Here is an 18,408-nt window from a genome sequence, read left to right on the forward strand (position 1 = left end):
TCCACATTTTGTGACATGTTAAGTTTCTGATAAATATCTGATATTTAGCTATTGATCTATTACTAAGCAAAAATTTTAAAATAAATATTCTGTGATTCATGTTCACTTCTATGGAAACCAGCCAAATAAAGATCAAGCCTAGATAGGACTATTAGGAAACCAAAATTCACATTTAGCTAATGATAATTACATAAGCAAAATGCATGTTTTAAGACTTATCACCACTAGTTTGTTTAAGTATTAGAAACTGGTGTAGTGCTTAAGCTACTGCTTGTGATATTGTCAACTCATATTCTAGGACATGGGTTTGAGGGCTGACTCTGTTCTCCATTACTGATTCCTGCAAATGTGTACCCTGGGAGGCAGCAGGTGATGTGTCCAGCTGTTCTGTCTCTGTCCTGTGGGGGAGGTGGAATGAGTTCCAGGCTCCTGGCTTCACCAACATTAGATGTTGAGAGCATTTGGGGACTGAACCACTGGATGGGCAATCTTGTGTCTCTATCCTCTTTTCTCCATGATTCTCTCCCTTTCATATTAATAATAATAAAAACAAATTTTTAAAAGATCCTTGCTTTTGATGATAAAGAAATTACAGTAGATTTTTTTCTAGGTTTTTTTTTTTTTATTTATCTTAAAAGTCTTGCTTGAGACACAGTTATGGTCTCTGGCCTTAGGATCCTCAGTCCAAGATGTTAAAGGAGATAGAAAGATAGAATCCATGTATGGATTAATTACAGGCTTCATTGACTGAGACTATTCATGGGTACTTTGAAGCATTCATGGAAAATGCAATTAAAAGATGAGTTTATTTTGATGCAAAAAAAAAAAATGCAGAACTCCAGAGTGAACATTTAGCCTAGTGTTTAAGATACCCATGTCCCAAACCAGAGAACCTGAATTTAATTCCTTGCTCCTGGTATTAGCTTTCTGCTAACGCAGACACTGGAAGACAGTGGTGAAGACTCAAGTAATTGCATTCCTGCCACACCTGTAACAGACTAAGAATGTGTTTCTGGTTTCTAGCTTTTTTTCAGCCCACACATTCTGGAATAAGTAAATAAAAGTTTATGCACACATACTCTTTCTAAATAGCAAGGTAATCATGTATTTCTAACTATCCCTGTCATTAATGCACTTATGAAATATTAACTCTAATAAAATTTAAAGGGTAAAAATATATTTTCCAAGAAAACTCAAAAAATAAAAGTATCATCATGTCTTCGGGGCCATTTAAAGACCAAATTTAAATAACACAAAATAATGTTATTTTTCTCTTTGTCAACACTGTGCTTCTAGTTAGAGAAATTGCTTATTTTTCCACGAGGAAAACATTTCAAATTCATTTTTGTAAACAATTCCTATTGATGTAACATGTTTCAACTGACTATTCAGTGGCAATGGACTTCTGGTCCCAAGATGCATAGTTTATTACAACATATTTTTTTTTAAATATTAGATACTTAGCCGGTGCTATGGCTCACTTGGCTAATCCTCCGCTTGCGGCGCCAGCACCAGGGGTTCTAGGCCCAGTTCGGATGCCTGTTCTAGTCCCGGTTGCTCCTCTTCCAGTCCAGCTCTCTGCTGCGGCCCAGGAAGGCAGTGGAGGAGGGCACTAGTGCTTGGGCCCTGCACCTGCATGGGAGACCAGGAGGAAACACCTGGCTCCTGGCTTCGGATCGGCGCAGCGCACTGGCCATAACGGCCATTTGGGGGATGAACCAACGGAAGGAGGACCTTTCTGTCTCTCTCTCTCTCTCAATCTCTCTCTCTCACACACTGTCTAACTCTGCCTTTCAAAAAGAAAAAAAAAATTAGATACTCCTTCCTCTCAATCAACAGCATATTCAATAAGAGCTAACAGAGTACAGAATTGAAGACAATACATTTTCTTTGCTTCACAAAGTTCTGAGTACATTTAGCAATTTTTATGTGGCTTAATTGACCATAGGAAAAAAGGAATGTAAATGTCATCAAAAGGCAGACTTTATAAAGGGACTGTCTTAGAGATCGTTTCCATGTCAGATGCTCTCCCTGCAGTTCACACACTCTGACCAAGCCACAGAAGTGCACTGGTTTATGGAGGACAGGTGAGCAACACCACAGGCCAGGAGAAAATTAAATGTCCTTTATTCCCTGCTTCTACTTAATTTATTTCTATAAATTAAACCATTAAATGATTATAAAATATGGCTTTGTATTTTCTTCAGGTCAAGAAAAATAAAGGAGTAAAACTTAAGGGGCGATGAGAGTATAGCAGGCATGGAAAGCCAAGATATCATGGAAAAAAAAAAAAAAGACCTAAATGAATGATCTCTGTGAGTGAGATCCCAGTGGAAAGAACGGGGCCGTCAAAGAAGGAGGTACCCTTCTCCGAAGGGGGGAGAGAACCTCCACTTTGAGTATGACCCTATCGGAATAAGATCAAAGTCAGCGAACTCTAAAGGCTTCCATAGCCCTGGCAACTCATGACTAGAGCCTAGGGAGATTACTGACGCCATGAACAGGAGTGTCAAATTGTTAAGTCAGCAACAGGAGTCACTGTGTACTTACACCCCATGTGGGATATGTCCCTAATGTGTCGTCTAAAGCCAAGTGATGTTATGACTGGTACTGAAACAGTATTTTTATACTTTGCGTTTCTGTGAGGGCGCAGACTGATGAGGTCTTTGCTAATTATATACTGAATTGATCTACTGTATATAAAGAGAATTGGAAATGAAAAAAAAAAAACAACCTGGTGTTAAAATGGAAATGGCATAGAAAATTAATTAATTTGAAAAAAAAAATTATGTAGGATCTCTGTCTTTAATGTGCTGTACATTGCTATTTAATGCTATAATTAGTAATCCAATGGTAGTTTTTTCACTCGATGTTGCTTTATGGGCAAAATGTTGAAATCTTTACCTAATATACACTAAACTGATCTTCTGTATACAAAGAGAATTGAAAATGAATCTTTACATGAATGGAAGGGGAAAGGGAGTGGGAAAGGGGAGGGTTGCGGGTGGGAGGGAAGTTATGGGAGGGGGGAAGCCATTGTAACCCATAAGCTATATTTTGGAAATTTATATTCATTAAATAAAAGTTTAATAAAAAAAAAAACTTAAGGGGCGAATGTTTTTGGAATATTGGCTTTGATTCCTCTTAAGTATAATCTAACTTGATTTGATTTTTCCTTCAAAATCTTCAATTCAAAAAAGAACTCCCCAACTTCTTCCTAAACGTGGACATTGTGAGCCACTAATGATACAATGAAAAATATTTATCCTGACAGAGTTGTTTCTGAGAAACTTTGTGAATCATTGTGGTGAGATTTCTGAAATTAAATCTATATAAACGTTTATATTCTTCGTAGATATTTAATATACTACACTGAAATATGCATATTGGCCAATACCAAACTTCCACCCATTGAAAGAAAGTTTAACTCTTCTGAACAATGGGGATAATAACTTTTCTTTGAGTGTTGTGCAACTTAAGAGTTATTCATCAAAAAGCAGTAATTATGCTTCCTGGCGTATGAAAAACTATAAATAAATCATAGTTACTATTTCATTATTTATTTAGCTACTATTATATTATATCTTACTATTTAATAAAACTGATTTTTTTATTTTTTAAAGAAAATAACAGATATTTAAGAATTATACACATTTATGAGATATTATATGATGTTTCAGTACATGTACAGGTTGTGTAATGTCCAATTAAGGTAAACATACATATCTATTCATATATTTAATATTTCTTTTCAATGAAAATATCCCAAATCTTATCTTCTACCTTTTTTTCAGGTAGCAAAGTATACAGTATGTTAACATTATCTGTAGTCACTGCACTGTGCTCTGGACCTCATGGCCACTTAATTCCTATCTAGCTATAACCTGTTATACCTAGTGCCTGTTAGTCACCACTTGCTCGTCCTTTCCCTCCCCAGGCTCTGCTAGCCACAATAATATTTTTAAGTTGCAGGTTCCACATGAGTGAGGTTGTGTGGTACTTCGTCTCTGTGCTTGGCTTATTTCACTTAACATATTGACCTCCAGTTTGGTCCATGTTGTTGCAAGTGACTATTATTTTAAAAAGCCCTTTTTTAAAAAATTCATGTTCAGACATAAATTCTTAAGGGGGTTGAATTATTATTTTTGCACTGAAATCTGAAGCATACTTGAGACAAGAAATATTTTACCTTTTTCTTTTTTAAAGATTTATTTATTTGCAAGAGAGAAGGAGAGAGGGAGAGATCTTCCATCTGCTGTTTTAATTCCCATATGACTGCAACAGCTGCAGCTAGGTCTCCCATGTGGATGACAAGGCCCAAAGACTTGGGCCATATTCGACTACTTTTCCCAGACCGTGAGCAGGGAGCTGGATCAGAAGCGGAGTAACTGGGACTTGAGCCAGCGCTCAAATTGCATGCTGGCCTTGCAAGCAGAAGCTTTACCTGCTGCACCACAATGCCAGCCTTTATTTTACCTTTTTAAGGATAGCCATTCAGTACTTTCATTATTCCGTAAGCACAAAAGGTACACGGCCAAACAGATGAAAACATTGTAATGTCCTTGATATATGTTGAAATATAGTTCAACAATTTAATGCTTTTATTTAAATTAATGAATAGTGTTTATTTTTCTTGAATAATTATTTACAACAATTAAGGAAATCATAATGAGGCAGGTTCTGTGGCCTAGTAGGCTAAGTTTCCACCTGTGATGCTAGCTTCCCATATCAGAGCCTGTTCGCCTCTACTCCTTTTGTGATCCAGCTCTCTGCTATGGCTTGGGAAAGCAGAAGATGGCCCAAGGGCTTGGGTCCCTACACCTACTTTGGAGACCCAGAGAGGGGAGAGGAAGACCTTTCTCCCTGTCTCTTCCTTTCTCTGCCTGTAACTCTGACCTCAAATAATAAATAAAATCTTAAAAAAATCATATTAGGACAAAAGTATACAAAAGGACAGCATAAATACATAAATTACAGATTAGCTCTAGAGATAAGAATAGAAAGGCATAATGAGAGCACAGTATTTGAAACTTGTCATTCAATTGTATTCCTTGGTAACCCATATGATTAACATAGGTAACAGTACTGCAAACCTGGAAAGGAAATGCAACAGATTTAAATAATGCCACTCCCAGTGTGGGCTTTTGGCACAGCAGTTAAGATGCTGCTTGTGAAAGCCCATTCCAGCATAGCACCTGGGTTCAAGTCTCTGCTCCACACACAATTCCAGCGTCTTGCAAATGTGCACCCTGGGAAACAGCAGGTGATGGCCCCAGTCACTCACTTGCAATATCCAGACTGAGCTCTGGGCTCCTAGCTTCAGCTTAGCCCAGGCTCATTTGTTGCTGGCATTTGGAAAATGAACCAGCAGATGGGCGATCTCATTCTCTGTCTCTGTTCTTCTCTGTCTTTGCCTTTCAAAACAAAATTTAAAAAGCCATTTAATTACCCTATTTGGCTAAAGCAAAACTAAACTACCCCCTGATTAGAAAGATCCTTGGAAGACCTGGTGTTGCATGGTAGGACAACTATAGATAATGATAAATACATTATATATATTTAAAAGCTGGAAGAATGGCTTTTTAATATTTTTATCAAAAAGTAGTGATAAATCTTTAAGATGGTTATGCTTACCCTGACTTGAACATTACACAATGCATACATGAATCAAAATATCCCATAGTGACGTATAAATATGCATATTTTTGTGTATTAATTACAGAACCTAATTTAAAAAAAAAACATGTCATTTTTTCCCTCTTATTGTGAGCAGCTAGATTTTTCTCTGAACTTTCAAACTTATTGAGAATTATTTGTGCACAGATATTACTTCCTCTAAGTGATTAAATGGATTCTTTGCATATAAAGAAACTTGATACAGATGGAATGCTTGTGTCTCCCCAGATTCAAAGTTGAAACTCAAAGCTTAATGTGATGATATTAGAATCTGGGAGCTTTAGGAGGTAATTAACTTCAGATAAGGATGTCAGGGTGGGGCATTCATTAGTGTGAGTAGGGTTCTCAGCATTACAAAATAATTGTCTTGTCTCTTCCAGTATGTGCGGACACCTATGAACCAGAGGCAGGCCCTCAGCAGATACCAAGTCTACTGAAGTGCCTTGATCTTGGACTTCCCAGTCTTCAAAACATGAGAAGTAAATCTGAGTTACTCTGTATATTGTACTTTGTTATAGCATACACGGTGACCTAAAACAGAATATTTCTCATATTTAGAAATCTCTGCTTTGTAATTGAAGTGATTGAAAATTATTAAGTGTTCCAAGAATTCGGGAAAGGGATAAAGTAAGGCTTGAAATCACAGGTTAAAAAATACAATAAAAAACAGCCTTTCATGATAATCAGTAAAATTGCTAAAAAATAAATGTAACCTATTTTAGATTTGAATAAAATGGCACAGTTCATTTTGACACAAATACAGAGAAATTCTATCACTAAGTTGAGGAAAGAAAGGCTTTGATTGTCTTTCAAAACATTTATACTCTGACAACAGACATTATTAGGGAACTTGAAAGATCTGTGTACTCCTTCAGTTGCCTCTAATGATTTTACTATCTCATTGTATATTTCCAAGCATGAAAACAAATGATCATGCTAAAAGATAATCTGTATAGTGAACTATTTAGTATTGTCACAGATTTGAAGTCAAAACAATTAGTAGATTATAAACAGAGAAAATAGCTGCCAAAATAATATTTACCTTATCCATTAAAGAATTTTAATTTTCTCTACATTCAAGATGAATTTCAAGATTAATCACAGCAGTTCAATAATTAAATGATCATTTTAAAGATTGTTCATGACAGAGGGGCTTTCTTAAAATCAACTTGAATTATCAATGGGAGATGAGAACCCAGGAGAGGAGATGTATAATGCCATTCTATAATAATCCAATTACTTTCCATAGTCCAGAAACAACATGCAATTTCCACACCTGGGAATATAGCAAGGTGTTATTTACACAGTTTGATTCTGAATATATAGGAAAATTTTTTTTTTTCTTTTCCAGGCCCGTTATTTTTTTTCTCTTCCTTAAGTTAAAAATGACATTGCTTTCAGCTGGCTGATTGGCTTGACAAACAATGCCTTTCCTTCTTCTCCTGGGATAGACTTGATTGAAGGAGACGCATCAAGTAGAGAAGTAAAAGTTTGTTTCCCTACTGCTCTGGCATTGCCTGCTTTTGATTTCCCATAAGGGAGATGACAGCAACTTCACAGGGCCTTTGCAATGTAATATTTGTGTGAAAAAGAGACATAAAATGTAAACCACTTACAGGAATAATATAAAATCTGCATAGGAAGGAGAGGCAGTTCCATTCAAGAGTAATCCCTCCTTAAAATTTGGCAACTTTTCCACTAGAAAATGTTAACATTTGAAACTTACTAAAAGAAAGATGCTATGTTGTTTGGAATATGGGAGAAATTTTTTTCCCTTATTTTATCATCTGCCTAGTAGAAGAAAAATACATTGATTTGGCATTTGGTTTCTCAGTACTTAGAAACATTAAATTGACTCTTTACTCAGATATCATACACTTTACATTGCTTGTTGAAACTGAGAATTATATTTGATAATGAGAAATGTTATTTCCTATCAAGTCCATGAATTAAATACAAAATTGTAGGCCAATTTTGAGAAAACACAACAAATTTATACTCTGGTAAGGGTGACTTCCTTTTCTTCTAGATCATTTAAGTCCTTCCCTGAGATCAGGCATTATGGCATAGCAGATTCAGCTTTTACTCGGGACACCCACAATCCCATAGAAAGCCTGGATACTATGCTTTCAATTCATCGCCCTGGTAATGCACCAGGGAATCAGCTGGTGTTGGCTTAAGTGGTTAGGTTTCTGCTTTCAGCCTGGCCCAAACCCCACTGCTGCACCCATTTGGGCAGTGAACCCACAGATGAAAGATTTTCTCTCTCTCTCTCTCGCTCTCTCTCTCTCTCTCCATCTTTTTTTTTTTTTTTTTAAGATTTATTTTACGGGCCGGCGCCGCGGCTCAATAGGCTAATCCTCCACCTAGTGGCGCCGGCACACGGGGTTCTAGACCCGGTCGGGGCACCGGATTCTGTCCCGGTTGCCCCTCTTCCAGGCCAGCTCTCTGCTGTGGCCAGGGAGTGCAGTGGACGATGGCCCAAGTCTTTGGGCCCTGCACCCCATGGGAGACCAGGATAAGCACCTGGCTCCTGCCATCGGATCAGCACGGTGCGCTTGCCGCGGCAGCCATTGGAGGGTGAACCAACGGCAAAAGGAAGACCTTTCTCTCTATCTATCTCTCTCACTATCCACTCTGCCTGTCAAAAAAAAAAAAAAAAGATTTATTTTACATACTTGAAAGACAGTGTTACAGAGAGAGAGGGAGAGACAGACAGAAGTCTTCAATCTGCTGGTTCACTCTCCAAATGGCCATGATGGATGGTGCTGGGCCAGGCAGAAGCCAGGATCCTGTAGCTTCAATGAAGCCTCCTATGTGAGTACAGGATCCCAAGCCCTTGGGCCAATCTCTGATGCTTTCCCAGGTGCCTCAGCAGGGAGTTGTATTAGAAATGGAGCAGCTGGAACTTGAACCAGCACCTACATGGGATGCCAGTCCTGCAGGCAGTGGCTGTACCTGCTATGCAACAGCACTTGCCCCAGGAATAAGATCTTTGACATTGATCTTGGCAAGGATTTCATAGACATAAAATCAAAAACACAGACAACAACAGAAAAATAAAGAAATTGACATATACCACATTTAAAACGTGGCATAACAGAGGAAACAGTCAAAAAAGTAGAAATGTAGCCTAAAGCACTAGAGAATATAGTTGCAAGCCATATATCTGATAATAAGTTGATCTCCAAAATATAGAGATCTTATAAGTTGAATATTGGGTGTGGGGTGAGAAACTATTAACCATATTAAAACATGGGCTCATGACTAGAATAGGCAATTTTTCAGAGAAGACAAATGTTCACAAGCACAGAAAAACCTGTTAACATCAGTATACATAAGAGAAATGCAAATCAAAACTGTAATGAGGTATCATCTCACACCAGCCTAGTTTTATATAGTAAACAAACAAACAAAAAAAAACAAATGTTGGCCAAGATATAGAGAAATTGGAAAGCTTTCACACTGCTAGTGGGAATCTTGAGTATAAAATGGTGCAACTGTTACAACAAATAGTATAGCAGGTTGTCAAAAAATTTAAAAATATAATTACCATATGATCCAGAAATACTGCTTCTGGATATTTATCCAAGAGAATTCAAACCAGGGTCTTGAAGAGATGTTAGAACTCACAGGTTTACTGATGCACTATTTCAATAGCCCATATGTGAGAAAAATATAAGTGTCCACTGTTAGATGAATAAAGAAAGCATGACAAATACACACAATGGAATGCTATACAGGTTTTAAAAGAAGGAAATTTTGTAATATGTAACCATATGAATGGACCTTGAGAACATTATGGTAATTGAATTAGGCAACTTATAGAAAGACAACTACTGCATGGTTCTAAATATGTGGAATCCAAAACAGTCAATAATAGAGTCAAAGAATAAAATGATGATTTACAGGCAAGGTAAGGTTAAAGGAGAGTTACTAATAGAAGAATTACAGGGGCCAGTGCTGTGGCATAGTAGGTAAAGCTGCTGCCTGCAGTACCAGCATCCGATATGGGCACAGGTTCAAATATCCATTTTAGTATTTGTTGTTATTGTTGTTGTTCTAGTACTATTGGTTGAACTCAGTAATTAACACACAATTATTCTTAGGTGTTTAAATTTTAACTGAAAAGTGATCCCTGTTAAATCTAAGAGTGGAAAAAGAGAGGGAGGAGATGAACAATTTGGAACATGCTCAATCGGTCTGGCCGCAAATGGTGGAGTTAGAAACGTGCCAGGGGATTCCAACACAATTCCATCAAGATGGCATGTACCAATGCCATCGCACTGGTCCAGGTGACCAATTTCAGCTCACAATTGATAGCTCTGACAGGTCTAAGACTCAAAGAGATCACACAAACAAGACAAGTATCTGCTGATACTGACTGATAGAATCAAAAAGGGAGAGAAAGATCCAACATGGGAAGTGGGATACACAGCAGACTCATAGGATGGCAGATGTCCTAAACAACACTCTGGCCTCAGAATCAGCCCTCAGGGCATTCGGATCTGGCTGAAGAGCCCATGGGAGTATAGCAGGCATGGAAAGCCAAGATATCATGGGAAAAAAAAAAAAAAAAGACCTAAATGAATGATCTCTGTGAGTGAGATCCCAGTGGAAAGAACGGGGCCATCAAAGAAGGAGGTACCCTTCTCCGAAGGGAGGAGAGAACCTCCACTTTGACTATGACCCTATCGGAATAAGATCAAAGTCAGCGAACTCTAAAGGCTTCCATAGCCCTGGCAACTCATGACTAGAGCCTAGGGAGATTACTGACGCCATGAACAGGAGTGTCAAATTGTTAAGTCAGCAACAGGAGTCACTGTGTACTTACACCCCATGTGGGATCTGTCCCTAATGTGTCGTCTAAAGCCAAGTGATGCTACGACTGGTACTGAAACGGTATTTTTATACTTTGCGTTTCTGTGTGGGCGCAGACTGATGAGGTCTTTGCTAATTAAATACTGAAGTGATCTTCTGTATATAAAGAGAATTGGAAATGAAAAAAAAAATAACCTGGTGTTAAAATGGAAATGGCATAGAAAATTAATTAATTTGAAAAAAAAAATTCTGTAGGATCTCTGTCTTTAATGTGCTGTACATTGCTATTTAATGCTATAATTAGTAATCCAATGGTAGTTTTTTCACTTGATGTTGCTATATGGGCAAAAAGTTGAAATCTTTACCTAATATATACTAAACTGATCTTCTGTATACAAAGAGAATTGAAAATGAATCTTTACATGAATGGAAGGGGAAAGGGGAGGGTGGCGGGCGGGAGGGAAGTTATGGGAGGGGGGAAGCCATTGTAACCCATAAGCTATACTTTGGAAATCTATATTCATTAAATAAAAGTTTAATAAAAAAAAAAAAAAAAAAAAAAAAAAAAACAAATCCCGGCTGCTCCACTTCTGATCCAGATCTCTGCTATGGCCTGGGAAAACAGTAGAAGATGGCCCAAGTCTTTGGGCCCTGCAACTGTGTAGGAAACCTGGAAGTGTTTCCAGGCTCGTGGCTTCAGATCAGCTCAGCTCTGGCCATTGTGGTCATTTGGGGAATGAACCATAGGATGGAAGACCTCTTTCTCTCTCTCTTTCTCTGCCTCTCCTTCTCTTTCTGTGTAACTCTGACTTTCAAATAAATAAATAAATAAATCTTTTTAAAAAGTAAGTATAATATTTGGGTTAAATGGGATGAATATATACAGACTACAGCAATGCACATTTAAAAAATTAAGATGCTACATCTCATGTTAATACTTTACTACAGTAAAATAAGTACATATATAAAATCTGGGACTGCAATAATGTTAAAATAATCCTGAGTTAATTTCATTCTTGGAAACTCTGAAGAAGCACATTAAAAATTTTAAATCTGCCGGCTGCAGCGGCCATTGTGGGGGTGAACCAATGGAAAAGGAAGACCTTTCTCTCTGTCTCTCTCTTTCACTGTCCACTCTGCCTGTCAAAAAAAAAATTAAATCCATGTATGCATTTTCAACATAGGCCTTAAGATATTCCCATATATAAAGTTCTAGAAAATGTTAACTCACAGTAAAAATCAAAACACATGAGGCATTAGGGTGACATGCGGTAGGCAATAGGAAGAGTAATGAGTAGAATCAAAATAAAACATTCTGATATATAAATGATAAGAGAATATTAAATAAAAATCAATAGTATGGATTAAAGAAATAAAAAGGAGACTGATGATGTGAATAAGAAGGCAAGGATTTTAAAATAGTGAAGCAAATTTGAAAAGAACTAAAAAACTTCTAGAAATAAAAGCTTTAATAATTAAACTCCAAAGAGTTTTAATTGAACTGGAATAAAGAAGATAGAAAATATTCAAAACTCAATCATAACCATAAGATAAAATGCAAAAAGTTAGAGGAAAATTGAAGAGACATGGAATACAACAGCATATCTCTACATGAAGTAGAGAAAGAACTGGGATTGGAAGATACTAGAAAGCAACTTGAGAGATTTTTGCAAATATTACAATAATCCTGGAAATTACCAGGCATTGGGATTATATAATAATATGTAATAAAAACTGAAAGCAAGTTTTCTAAATTAGCAGTAATAAATACATCTTGAGTAAATATGCTTAGAAGAAAAACAACATATTTGTCCATCATCTCTATGAAATAACTGAATTATATAGCTGTTATAAAAAGAGACTTCCAGATTCTCTGCTTCCTGGCTCGGTTCTTGGTAGTGGCTCCAGGTACTTCAGCCTTTGCTGAGAACTTCCCTCATTACTGGGTGCTCAAGAGGCTGAAACCCCTCAGAAGCTGGAAAATGGTATAATTCTAGAGACCTATTACCAAAAAAATGAATACATCTCCATTCTAGGACCCTTCAGTCAAATTATAATCCCCATGCATCAGGAGAAATTCTAGCACTCAGTGAATGGAAGTGGCATTTGGATCATTGCTGCAGGAGAGAGTTTTGCCTGTGTTTCAGGAAGAATCAGCTAAAAGGAGCTGCAGATCATACATAATCCATGAATAGCAGCATGACAACCTGACAGTCTCCACATACTTGCTGAGTTCCTCTGTGTCTGGATGACAGGTAGATCCTGTTTTCCTAGAGCTCTGAATTTAGGAGAAGAGGCATATGCAGCTCCAATATAGGCCCTCATCAAGATCTTAATGGGCACAAGGGAAGTCACAGAGAGACATCATTCATATCAAGAAGATCTTAGATTACATAGGCCTATTCTAGTGTGACATGGGCAGGTCTTCAAGGATTAAAAAAATGCATCATTTTTCACAAAATAAAGTGCTGCTAAAAATTTGATCCACCTACTCCATAAAGAATAATGGAACAGTACACCAGATGGGCGGATGTTAACATAGGGACACAGAAAGCATGAAGAAGCAAGATAGCATGATGCCTCCTGGAGAACACAATAATCCTCCAGAATTAGATCCTCAACTGAATGAAACCTATGAAGTGACAGATACAAAATTAAAAATAATGATTCTAAAAACTCAACAAGATATAAGAGAATACAGATGGACTATAGAAATGAAGAAATCAATGAGTGACATGAATGGAAATATAACCAAAGAAATAGAATTCTTTAAGAAAAATTAAACAGAAATCTTGGAGATAAAATCTTCAATCAGTAAAATAAAAAATATAATTGAGAGCTTTAGCAGCAGAATATACCAAGTTGAAGGAACAATTTATGATTTCAAGGACAAGAATTTTGAAATAGCCCAATAAGACAAAAATAAATAGAAAAGAATTTTTAAAACTGAAGAAAGTCTCCACATTAAATGACAAAATATTCATATTATAAGTATTCCTGAATGAGAAGAAAAGGAAAAAAAGTCATAGAGAATCTGCTAGTTGAAACAATAGTTGAAAATTTCCCAGGTCTTGAAAGAGACATTGGCATCCAGATACAAGCAACTGAAAGAACCGCAAGCAGATGCAACCCAAAAAGGTCTTCTCCAAAGCACTTTGTCCTCAAATTGTCAAGTTACAGACAAGCAATTCTGAAGAGTGTCCTGCATTAGAAATATACATCTCACCATCAAATTCACTAATAGAGCAGGTGGAAACATTATCCAATCAACAAAATGATGGGTCTTAATTCTTATCTATCAATGATAACCTTGAACATAAATGGATTAAATTCACCAACCAAAATACTTAGGTTGGCTGAAAGGGTTTTTCTTTTTTTTTTTTTTAATTTCCCTACCAAATGTTCCCTGCAAGAAACTCACTTCACAAGCAAAGATACACAGACTGAAAGTGAAGGGTTGGAAAAAGATATAACAGGCAAATGGAAAGCAAAAGTGAGTGGATGTAACCACCCTGATATTAGATAAAAATAAAAAAAAAAAACCTTTAAATCAAAAACTTCAAAAAGGTAAAGAAGGAAGGTTCTATTTGCAAGAAGACATAACAATCATTACTATATTAGTATTTAACACAAGACCACCCAGATGTATACAATAAATACTATTAGAACTAAAGGGAGAGACAAATTCCAATACAATAATAGTGGGTGGATTCAACACCCCACTTCATCAATGAACAGGTCACCCTGACAATAAATCATTAGTGATACATCAGAGTTGAAACGTACTATTAAACAAATTAACCTAACAGATATTTACAAGACATTTCACCCAAAAGCTACAGATAAACATTCTTCTCATTAGCACATGGAACATTTTCGAGGATAGACCACACATTAGGAAACAAATCAAGTCTCAGCAAATAAGATTGAAATCACATCTAGTTATCTTCTCAGGCCATAAAGGGGTAAAATTAGAAACCAACAACAAGAACAATAGAACATCCAAAAATACTTGGAAATTAAACAGCAGGCTCCTGAATGATCAATGGGTCATTGAAGAAAATAAAATAAAATGAAAAAATTCCTAGAAAAAATTGAAAATGAAAACATAGCATATCAAAACCTGTAGGGATACATAAAATGCAGTATTATGAAGGATGTTTATAGCATTGAGTGCTTACATTAGAAAGGGGAAATGTCTCAAATTAAAGATCTAATGAAGCAACTTGAAGATTTAGAAAAATAAGAACAAACAAAACCCCAAATCAGTTGAAGGAGAGAAATAATAAAAGATCAGAATAGAAATCCATGGAATTGAAACTAAAAATACCACACAATCAACAAAACAAAAATTGACTTTTTGAGAAGATAACCAAATAGATAAACCTCTAGCCAGGTGAACAGAGAAAAAAAGAAAAACTCAAATAAATAAAATTAGAGATGAAAAAGAAGACATTACAACCGACAACACTGAAATACAAAGGATCATAAGAAACTATCATATTGAAACAATATCATAAGAAACAATATCATATTGAAGGGGGAAAACCAGAAAGCTTTTCACAGAACAAGACAAAGATGTCTTTCACCACTCTCATTCAATATGGTACTGGAAGTTTTATTGTGAGCAGTTAGGGAGGAGAATGAAATAATGGGCATTGCAATGGGAAAAGAGGGTGTCAAATTAGCCATCTTTGCAGATGACATGATGTTGTAGATAGAAAAACCTAAACACTTCGCCAAAAAGCTTTTAGAATTGATAAACCAATTCACTAAATTTGCAGGTTACAAAATAAACATACAAAAACAGTTGCTTTTTATCCTAATAATGAACTCACAGAAAGAGAAATCAAGAAAGAGATCTCATTCACAAGAGCTGCAAAATATTACATATTTGGAATAGATTTAATCAAATAAGTGAAAAATCTCTGCAATGAAAATTATCAAACATTGATGAAAGAAATCATCAGCACAAAAAATGGTACGATATGCCTTGCTCATGGATAGAAGTATCAATATCATTAAAATTTCTGTACTGCTATTAAAGCAATCCACAGATTTCATGAAAGCCCTATAAAAATACCAATGACAAAACTAGAAAAAAACAATCCTAAAGTTCATATGGAATCACAAAAGAACCAAACTATCAAAAGAGATCTTGAACCAGAAAAATTAATCTGGAGACATCACAAAGGCTGATTTCAAAGTATACTACAAAGCTGAAGTAATTAAAACAGATTGGTGCTGTCATAAAAATCAATACATATGACCGGATTTCATTGTTTTTGACTGCTGTATAGTATTCTATAGAGTACATGTCCCATAATTTCTTTATCCAGTCTACTGTTGATGGGCATTTGGGCTGGTTCCAGGTCTTAACTATTGTGAATTGAGCTGCAATAAACATTAATGTGCAGATGGCTTTTTTGTTTGCAAATTTAATTTCATTTGGGTAAATTCCAAGGAGTGGGATGGCTGGGTTGAATGGTAGGGTTATATTCAGGATTCTGAGGAATCTCCAGATTGACATCCACAGTGGCTTAACCAGTTTGCATTCCCACCAACAGTGTGTTAGTGTCCCTTTCTCCCCACATCCTCTCCAGCATCTATTGTTGGTAGATTTCTGAATGTGAGCCATTCTCACCGGGATGAGGTGAAACCTCATTGTGGTTTTGATTTGCATTTCCCTGATTGCTAGTGATCTTGAACATTTTTTCAAGTGTCTGTTGGCCATTTGGATTTCCTCTTTGGAAAGATGTCTGTTGAGGTTTTTGGCCCATCTCTTAAGTGGGTTGTTTGTTTTGATGTGGTGGAGTTTCTTGATTTCTTTGTAGATTCTGGTTATCAACCCTTTATCTGTTACATAGTTTGCAAATATCTTTTTCCCATTCTATCGGTTGCCTATTCACTTTCCTGACTGTTTCTTTTGAAGTACAGGGTGTTGTATTTTATCAAATGCTTTCTCTGCATCTATTGGTTTTTCTTCTGCAGTCTGTTCATGTGGTGTATCACGTTGATTGTTTTGTGAACATTGAACCATCCCTGCATACCAGGGATAAATCCCACTTGGTCTGGGTGGATGAGCTTTCTGATGTGTTGTTGCATTTTATTGGCCAGAATTTGATTGAGGATTTTTGCATCTATGTTCATCAGGGATATTGGTCAGTTATTCTCTTTCAATGCTGCATCGTTTTCCGGCTTTGGAATTAAGGTGATGCTAGCTTCATAGAAAGAATTTGGGAGGATTCCCTCTTTTTCGATTGTTCTGAATAGTTTGAAAAGAATTGGAGTTAGTTCTTCTTTAAATGTCTGGTAGAATTCATCAGTGAATCCATCTAGTCCTGGGCTTTTCTTTGTTGGGAGGGCCTTTATTAGTGTTTCAATTTCTGTCTCAGTTATGGGTCTGTTTAGGTTTTCTATGTCTTCCAGGCTCAATTTAGGTACAAGATGGAGGAATCTGGAAAACATCATGCTGAGTGAATTAAGCCAGTCCAAAAGAGACAAATATCATTTGTTTTCCCTGATCAGCAGCAAATAACTGAGCACCAAAGGGGAAATCTGTGGAAGTGAAGTGGATACTATGAGAAACAGTGACTTGATCAGCTCTTGTCCTGACTATTGATGTACAATGTAATACTTTATCCATTTTAGTATTTTTTTTGTTCTAGTACTAGTGGTTGAATTCTATAATTAACACACAATTATTCTTAGGTGTTTAAATTTTAACTGAAAAGTGATCCCTGTTAAATATAAGAGTGGAAAAAAGAGAGGGAAGAGATGTACAATTTGGGACATGCGCAATCGGACTTGCCCCAAATGGTGGAGTTAGAAATGTGCCAGGGAATTCCAATACAATCCCATCAAGGTGGCATGTACTAATGCCATCTCACTAGTCCAAGTGATCAATTTCAGTTCACAATTGATAACTCTGATAGGTCTAAGAGTCAAAGGGATCACACAAACAAGACTAGTGTCTGCTAATACTAACTGATAGAATCAAAAAGGGAGAGAACGATCCATCATGGGAAACGGGAGACACAGCAGACTCAAAGAATGGCAGATGTCCTGAATAGCACTCTGGCCTCAGAATCAGCCCTTAAGGCATTTGGATCTGGTTCAAGAGCCCATGAGAGTATTTTAGGCATGGAAAGCCAAGACACTCTGGAAAAAAAAAAAAGTCTAAATGAAAAATCTCTGCGAGTGAGATCCCAGTGGGAAGAACAGGGCCATCAAAGAAGGAGGTACCTTTCTCTGAAGGGAGGAGAGAACTTCCACTTTGATTATGACCCTGTCAGAATAAGATCAAAGTCGGCGAACCCTAAAGTCTTCTATAGCCTTGGCAACTCATGACTAGAGCCTAGGGAGATTACTGGCACCATAAACAAGAGTGTCAAATTGTTAAATCAACCACAGAAGTCACTGTGTACTTACTCTTCGTGTGGGATCTGTCCTTAATGTGTTGTCCAATGTGAAGTAATGCTATAACTAGTACTGAAACAGTATTTTTACACTTTGTGTTTCTGTGTGGGTGCAAACTGAGGAAATCTTTACTTAGTATATACTGAATTGATCTTCTGTATATAAAGATAATTGAAAATGAAAAAAAAAACTTGGTGTTAAATTGGAAATTGCATAGAAAATTAATTAATTTAAAAAAAAATATCATGTAGGATCTCTGTCCTTAATGTGCTGTACATTGTGATTTAATGCTATAACTAGTACTCCAACAGTATTTTTCACTTTGTGTTGCTATGTGGGGGCAAACTATTGAAATCTTTATTTAATATATACTAAACTGATCTTCTGTATATAAAGAGAATTGAAAATGTGTCGGAGGCCCCCAGACAAACCACACGGAGACGCAGCACTGTCAATTCATCACCACGTTTATTGCCTTGCAGCCTACAAGCC

This window comes from Lepus europaeus, chromosome 3 (genome assembly GCF_033115175.1).
Source record: "Lepus europaeus isolate LE1 chromosome 3, mLepTim1.pri, whole genome shotgun sequence".
Classification (NCBI taxonomy): Eukaryota; Metazoa; Chordata; class Mammalia; order Lagomorpha; family Leporidae; genus Lepus; species Lepus europaeus.